This window comes from Amblyomma mixtum, chromosome 5 (assembly GCF_055824585.1).
Source record: "Amblyomma mixtum isolate Tamu chromosome 5, ASM5582458v1, whole genome shotgun sequence".
NCBI lineage: Eukaryota > Metazoa > Arthropoda > Arachnida > Ixodida > Ixodidae > Amblyomma > Amblyomma mixtum.
Window position 1 is genome coordinate 77533614 of NC_143016.1, and position 8603 is coordinate 77542216.

General features: G+C 45.5%; 3 non-coding genes across 3 annotated transcripts; 1 reads left to right on the plus strand and 2 right to left on the minus strand.

The window, feature by feature from the left end:
* Positions 1–671: 671 nt before the first annotated feature.
* TRNAI-GAU (transfer RNA isoleucine (anticodon GAU)) lies at positions 672–745 on the minus strand. The gene has a single exon. It is a non-coding gene; the product is annotated as a tRNA-Ile (tRNA).
* A 206-nt stretch (positions 746–951) lies between these two features.
* TRNAI-GAU (transfer RNA isoleucine (anticodon GAU)) lies at positions 952–1025 on the minus strand. Its single transcript has one exon. It is a non-coding gene; the product is annotated as a tRNA-Ile (tRNA).
* Positions 1026–1573: 548 nt separating this feature from the next.
* TRNAA-GGC (transfer RNA alanine (anticodon GGC)) lies at positions 1574–1647 on the plus strand. The gene has a single exon. It is a non-coding gene; the product is annotated as a tRNA-Ala (tRNA).
* The last annotated feature ends 6956 nt before the right edge of the window (positions 1648–8603 follow it).

Sequence of the window (8603 nt, forward strand, 5' to 3'; positions counted from 1 at the left end):
TGTTGGTCAAATGTTTAGGGGAATCCCCCAAGGTGGAGTAGATTTGTAATAAGGGAGTAATTACTCATTGGCATCACTTTCTCAGAAACTTCGCAGTTAAAGAAAAATTCGTCCTGGTCCGGGGTTCGAACCCAGGACTACCGCTTCACCGGAGCAGTCGCTCTACCAATTGAGCTAACCAGGACGGCAAGCTTATGGTAGGGCGAGAGCGAATTGATCAATAACTTGAAGTGGGAACTGTGTTGGTCAAATGTTTAGGGGAATCCCCCAAGGTGGAGTAGATTTGTAATAAGGGAGTAATTACTCATTGGCATCCACCCGAGCGCAGCCATACGGCTACAAAGGAAAGCTATACAGCTTTCTCAGAAACTTCGCAGTTAAAAAAAATTCGTCCTGGTCCGGGATTCGAACCCAGGACCACCGCTTCACCGGAGCAGTCGCTCTACCAATTGGTCTAACCAGGACGGCAAGCTTATGGTAGGGCGAGAGCGAATTGATCAATAACTCGAAGTGGGAACTGTGTTGGTCAAATGTTTAGGGGAATCCCCCAAGGTGGAGTAGATTTGTAATAAGGGAGTAATTACTCATTGGCAACCACCCGAGCGCAGCCATACGGCTACAAAGGAAAGCTATACAGCTTTCTCAGAAACTTCGCAGTTAAAGAAAAAATCGTCCTGGTCCGGGGTTCGAACCCAGGACCACCGCTTCATCGGAGCAGTCGCTCTACCAATTGAGCTAACCAGGACGCAAGCTTATGGTAGGGCGAGAGCGATTTGATCAATAACTCGAAGTGGGAACTGTGTTGGTCAAATGTTTAGGGGAATCCCCCAAGGTGGAGTAGATTTGTAATAAGGGAGTAATTACTCATTGGCAACCACCCGAGCGCAGCCATACGGCTACAAAGGAAAGCTATACAGCTTTCTCAGAAACTTCGCAGTTAAAGAAAAATTCGTCCTGGTCCGGGGTTCGAACCCAGGACCACCGCTTCATCGGAGCAGTCGCTCTACCAATTGAGCTAACCAGGACGCAAGCTTATGGTAGGGCGAGAGCGATTTGACCAATAACTCGAAGTGGGAACTGTGTTGGTCAAATGTCTTTAACTGCGAAGTTTCTGAGAAAGCTGTATAGCTTTCCTTTGTAGCCGTATGGCTGCGCTCGGGTGGTTGCCAATGAGTAATTACTCCCTTATTACAAATCTACTCCACCTTGGGGGATTCCCCTAAACATTTGACCAACACAGTTCCCACTTCGAGTTATTGATCAAATCGCTCTCGCCCTACCATAAGCTTGCGTCCTGGTTAGCTCAATTGGTAGAGCGACTGCTCCTATGAAGCGGTGGTCCTGGGTTCGAACCCCGGACCATGACGGATTTTTCTTTAACTGCGAAGTTTCTGAGAAAGCTGTATAGCTTTCCTTTGTAGCCGTATGGCTGCGCTCGGCTGGATGCCAATGAGTAACTACTCCCTTATTACTAATCTACTCCACCTTGGGGGATTCCCCTAAACATTTGACCAACACAGTTCCCATTTCGAGTTATTGATCAATTCGCTCTCGCCCTACCATAAGCTTGCCGTCCTGGTTAGCTCAATTGGTAGAGCGACTGCTCCGGCGAAGCGGTGGTCCTGGGTTCGAACCCCGGACCAGGACGAATTTTTCTTTAACTGCGAAGTTTCTGAGAAAGCTGTATAGCTTTCCTTTTTAGCCGTATGGCTTCGCTCGGGTGGATGCCAATGAGTAATTACTCCCTTATTACAAATCTACTCCACCTTGGGGGATTCCCCTAAACATTTGACCAGCATGTGTGTGCGTGTGCGCGTGTGCGTGCGTGCGTGCGTGTGTGTGTGTGTGTGTGTGTGTGTGTGTGCGTGTGTGCGTGTGTGTGCGTGTGTGCGTGTGTGCGTGTGCGTGGGCGTGTGCGTGTGTGTGTGTGTTCGAAGTCCCAGCCCCCTAGGTACACCTCGCCCAGGACACATGGACCAGGTATAATAAAAATTATGCTTATGAGTATTTTTTTTCATTATTAGTTCAGTGTCGAGAGCTGGTACGTTATAAGTACATCCTCAGTGTGCACTGCAATTCTCCTTATGAATTCTCATTATCATTACTGTACAATATGCACCAGATCTATTTTACATAATGCTTTCTGTTACAGTAGATTGTTTCAGCCTTGTCAACATAAAACAGTCACTTCTGGCGAAAGGTAACACAACTGAGTCGGTGCGCGGAGTTACAGGGTCGGTCAAAAGTTCCCAGACCACAGGGCCTGCTTTTGAGTAGTATGGTCAGGCAATTACGATTCCTCCGATTCCCTTAATATCTGTAGATGGTAGAAGAAGTGTCGTTCTAACCTCTGAAAATCTTGATAGCTTCATCGGCACCTTAAGTGCCAGGATATACCGATGAAGAGCAGACGCTGTGGCCTGGGAACTTTTGACCAACACTGCGCATTCTTCGTTCGTCGGCTGTTGGACACGTGACATCCGGGAGCTATCCGGAAAATCTATAATGGTCTGTAGATTTCAAACGTCGGCGCAAAGGCCCAGCGCAGGGCTGTTTCTCATATGCTGTTCGTGCTTTCAAATGGATGCCCTTGCTTGTATATTTTTATGCACATTATTGTGGAGGTTCACAATATCACTGGGCTCTTGTAAGTCTTTCGCGTTGATATAAGGCGAATATGATGTGAAGCGTTGTTGAACACAGATATCTTAGTGAATAATCAAAAACAAGCAATAAATAGAGCGATCGTCACACGCGGCACGGCTGTCTTGTTTCCGTGTTGCTCACTAATGCACTTTTGATGTGGACTCCCCTTCCTAATTTCGAAAGCGAGCTTCGCCAGATGTCAGGAACTCTCGAATGCCCGTCCTGCTCTTTTCTGCGAAGTTATCAGGGATAACACTTGTAATGTAATAAGTGAGTCCACAAGATTGTTCCATTAGGCCTTTGGAAAGATGCTTGCGAATCAGGTGGCTAATGTAAGGCAGTTGCTAGGAACAGAAGGAACGACGAAAATGTTGTCATGAATATTTAAACAAATAGCAACAGGTTAACAAGGATTTTCGTTTTGCAACTTCGGCCGACTGGCAAATGGCTTTTTCCCTACATTGTGTCTCAACAAAGGGGCTTTTAATTCAACAACCTCGATTTTCGATCTGCAGATAGGAGGTTGCCATGTGTTTACCTATTTCATCACTGAGAGAGCCAACGGTGCACTTCCCGGTTCATTTCTGTTAAAAAGAAATTCGAGAGAGTGGATGGGCAGATGGTGACCGTGTTGAAAATCAGTACTCGTATACCAATGAATTCTCAGTGGAAAACAGATGCGTGTTCATTAGCACCATTCATTGTTCAACCACTGTTCATTAGTAATTCTTTTACCGGACGGCATTCATAAAGCGTTCATTCGAGAGTTTCACACTTAATCCAAAGACGTTTGGGAAATAGTAGAGGGCATCGGTTGCTCAGCAAGCCATTTGAATGGGCGCTCACAGTATCTGTAATTGTTGTGAAACGTATCTCTCTACCAGGGCTTTAAAGAGAAAGCTACACGAGGACTCTTACTGGTATAAGCGACAACGACGTGGCCATTGCCATCGTATGGCGTAGCAGGGTACCCCAGAGTTCGAGCCATTGAGAATTTTATGAAGACAGGCCTGACCCAGAAGTAACATGTCATAGAAGTAACATGGCATAGCGTGAACTCATCAGTTCACGCTATATTGATCAAGTACTCCCTGTGGTCGAGCGATTTCATCACCATCATCATCAGCCTGGCTGTGCCCACTGCAGGGCATACGCCTCGCTGATATCTCTGCAATAAATCTTGTCCTGTGCCAGCGGGGAACCATATCCCCGCAAACTCCTTAATCTCATCCGCCTTCCTAACTATCTGCAGTCCCTTGCTACTCTTGCCATCTTTTGAAATCCATTCCGTTACCCTTAAGGACCAGCGGTTATCTTTCCTTCGCATTACATGCTCTGCCTAAGATCATTTCCTCCTATTGATTTAGCCTAGGATGTCACGAAACCGCGTTCGTTTCCTCACCCGCTCCTCCCGCTTTCGATCTCTTAAAGTTACACCTACATCAATTTCCTTTTCGTTGCTCGCTGCATTCTCCTTAAGCTGAACCTTTTTCGTTATCCTCCACGTTTCTCCCCCATAGGTGAGTACCGGTAACACGTAGCTTTTATATACATTTCTCTTGAGGGGTATCAGTAAACTGTCATTCAGGATCTGAGAGCGCTTGCCAAATGCGCTCCACTGCATGATGCCCCGAACGGCATGGTTAAGCGCGATTTATTGGTTTATTGATGTTTAAGGTCCCGAAGCAACTCAGGCTATGAGGGACGCCGTAGTGAAGGGCTCCGGAAATTTCTACCACCTGGGTTCTTTAACGTGCACTAACATCGCACAGCACACAGGCCTCTAAATTTCGCCTTCATCGAAATTCGGCCGCCGCGGCCGGGATCGAGCCCGCGTCTTTCAGGCCAGCAGCCGAGCGCCGTAACCACTGAGCCACCGCGGCGGGGCTAAGTGGCATTTAGGTGGGGCCTTAATGTTGCCACATTCATAGGTAATGTAGGTGAATGCACTAAAGTGGGGAAAGAGTCTGCAAGCATTCTTAGTTTTACTGCAAAAACTTCACCCTTTATGCTGAGCAGCCACAAGAAAGTAAGGCGGTACCCTTTTATTGCACTTCTGAAACGAAATTTCTGGCGTATTTCTAAAGTTATGATGGATCTTTCTGTTCCTTTTGCAGGGCTAGCCGTGCATACGTGCAACAATAAGTGGTATCCAATCGCATTTTATATGCACACAAAGATTGTAAAGATTAAAATACGCATCTTATTCAGATGCATATAAGAAAAATGCTCTAAGCTACGCATATAAGAAAAAGGAAACTCTTATATGTGTATGCAACTACACTTTGGACTTCTCTGCACACAAATTAAACTCATGGTAAAATGTTTATGCGGGTATAACCTCTGCAATTTGTGAGCGCACCATTTATCTCTGTCCCTAAGTGTGCTCTGTCCCGCATTCAAGATTCTTCAAGCCTTCAATATGCACGGCAAAAAATTCAGTCAGATTAATTCAACTGCGAGTGCTTTCTTTTCTTTTCAAGCAAAGTGGCACGTTCACTTAAAATGCGATAGAAAATGAACCGTAAAAGCATGAGCAAATGACTTCAAGCCTGATTGGTGGGTGGTGCTCTAATTAGAAGCGGGCGCTGCGCGGAAACCAAAAGAAATGATTTTGAATTATTGGTTGTATATTCATAAAAAGAAAATTTGTGTGCATAAATTTTTTTCTGCTTTATGCAGAAAATATTCACAACACGCATCGGCCCGCCATGGTATAATTTTTTTAGTCTCGGCAGTGAGGTTCGTAAAGGAAATGAGGGAACTAGTAAAGAAAAAAAACGAGTTTTTGTTTACTTGGGCGCCAGGGATAAAAGAAGTCAGCTGAACCATGAAATACAGCGCTCACCACAAGCGGGGGCTGATCTAAGTTTCTGCGAGCTGATGCCCGACGCATCGATGGAAAAAACTTTTTATCTTAGTACTTTTTCGTGCCCTATACGTGCAACTCTATACTCAAGCTGTCGTTGTTTAATTAACCAGCGGCCGTTCGAGGGGTTACATACAACAGCTGTATCTTACCGGTATTCACCTAAGGGGCAGAAACGTGAAGTCGAACGAAAAGGGTTCAGTTTAAGTTAAGGACAACGCAGCAAGCTATGGGAAGAAAAGTGATAGGTGTAACATTAAGAGACCGGAAGCAGGCGGAGTGGGTGAGGGAACAAACGCGGCTTAATGACACCCTAGTGGAAATCAAGAGGAAGAAATGGGCTTGAGCAGGGCACGTAATGCGAAGGCAAGGTAATCGCTGGTCCTCAAAAAAAAGAAACAGAATTGATTCCAAGAAAAGGCAAGCGTAGCAGGGGACGGCAGAAAGTTAGGTGGGCGGATGAGATTAGGAAGTTTGCGGCGATACGGTAGACGCAGCTGGCAAATGAGAGGGTTAATTGGAGAGACGTGGGAGAGGCCTTTGCCCTGCGCTGGGCGTAGTCAGGATGATGATGGTGATGATTATGTTCGAGCAGGGAGTTTGCGGGTTTCCTTCATCGTTCGCCTTTTCTATGCTTAGCGAAAATTCGGTTTTGAGATGGGTTTAGCCTCATCGTCATTCCGCTAGTGCTCTTTTCACTGTAAAGACAAGAACTCGAAAAGAATGTAGTGTGTTATGCACGTATCTCCATGCCACAGTGAGGTGAAACCTGCATACCTGTTTTCCTCGATTTCTCGGATATTACAAGCTTCTTCAAACAATGCAGATATTTATCGTGCTGAGTTTGGTCATTCCCTTCATATAACAGCAGATACTGCACGATAACAACGCAAAAAACTGCGAATGAAGGGACGAAAGACACGACTTTCTCCAAGGCGCAATTTTGGCGCAAAAAAATAATGCGTTTACTAAATTCTGCGTGCCCGGTACATAGCCCGCAAGAAAAGGGTGTGCAGTCAGCGCATAGAAATGCACGTACACGCACGGCACAGGTATCAAAAATCCTCGTAACGGCGATATCGAAAAAAAGATACTGCATAGTTCGCCCCTACAGGCAGTCCTCAAAGCACAAAATTTCAACTTTTAAGCTTGTATAGCCCGCGGAATGTACACTGGAAAATATGGCAAATTTTATTACGTCGTCTAGGCAACGGGCTGACGCACCAGCGTTCCACTTGTCAGCTGCAATCATTTCTCACACACAGAAAAAAAAAGAAGCACATAACTGCGCCAAAGAAAATAAATTTCTGAAAATATAAGCTACCATCCAAGCTGACCGTCATCTGTTCCCGTAACAGGGCAGGTCTTCACCGGCAACTGGGGCATAAGTCCCTGAAAGGAAAACAGGATTCTGGCAAAACTTGAACCAATAGGACCTGCTAACACAGATGTCTCTAAGGCTAAGTTGGTGGCAAGTTCTCCCCGTATTTGAATGTTTCTCTTCCCGCCTCTTCGCTTTCCTTGTTTTCCAGTTCCCCCCGAGTTTCGTTATGACGTCGTTTGAATTCCGGAGCTCGAGGAATGTCACCGGAAGGATCGGTGGACCGTGAAAAATGTGCTTAGCAAGCTCTCGGCAGCGCCCGAAGCCAAAAACCTTGGGCAGCTAAAGAAAAGGCTTTGCAAATACGCGGTCGCAGGCGCGCCGGCACAGGATTCCATCCACGCTTTTGTTCAACATTTCACGGCTTTTGCTTTCCATCTACGGGGCAAATATGGAGCCTGCCCGACGCAGACTTTCGGGAGGCGGGCCGTACTCGCGAAGGCGAAGGGAAAATATATTATACGCCGGCGTGGTCCGATGGTGCACATCCGGCGAACATCAACGCGAATGTTTTGGTCCGCTCAAAGCGGCGCATTTTTGATGAGACAAGCGGGAATCGTTCCCTTTTTGGCGTTCTTCGGGGGGGGGGGGGGGGGGGGGCAGTTTTCCGCGAAGGCATTTGGGAGGTGAAAATCCTTTGGTTGAATAACGAAGGTTTCACTTCGGAATGGCTAGGCACAATTTGTATATTACAACTGTGTAATTCCCGGGATTTTTTTCCTGTGGCTACTGTTTTTCCCCTTAATGTCAACAGCTTGCACACTTGTCTGCACCGTTTGGAATAGTGGAGAAGCAAAATTATTCAAGCCATTAATTCATGAAATATAACTATGTTATATCGTGAATTTCGTGAGGAATTTGGAATGCTACTGCGAGGCTGCATTATATTCAATGAATAATGGGCGCTAAGCAAAGTGATACCATCACATGATGTCATGATAGTCATGATACTACTAGAAACCAAGCGTCTGGAATACAAAAAACAGTCAAAGCGTCGGATATATAAGATAATTTATAGCTGTTATTATTGACTAGATGCTTATCTTCATGTCCTGGAATAAAGGACGCGTATGAAATCTATGCTTCTTTTAAGTGTGTTTATCTATTAGATATATGCTCCCAGTGCATCCGCTTACAGGAAAGGCTGGCACGCATCGATGCTTCCCTCCTCCCAATTTCCGAAAGCACTCGATTTTTCTCCACAAACTCGCAATTAACAAAGGCATTCCTTTACATATTGAGTACGTCTGAATATAGCAAATTACTTAAGAGAAAATGAACTTCGATAAAGGTCCGAAGTCCAGTCCATTGCTATAAGCTTGTTGTTTGAGGCTGATGTTCGGTGCGGAAAGAAGGTTACACCCAGCACATGGGTATTAAGTGTGTCACCAGAAGCAGCCACATATAGTGTCGGGTGTAATGAAGCAAGGGAGTGCCGCTCAACTTAACCGAGAATATGAAGCAGGCGTAGAAATTTACTTGGGTGTTAAGAGAAATTTAATGTCCAACATTCTTGGAAAAAATTTTGAACTTAGGAGACTTGCAAAGTACTGTTATGGAAATATTGAAGGTACTGGTTCATTTTTTCCATGTGTAGGAAAATATTTTGAAACTTTTTTCCATCGCTCGCATGGAGCAGTGAAGTCTGCCATACAAAACAAATGGCGAGCGGAATATAAGACTGTCGAAAAGAAATCTGCGGATATC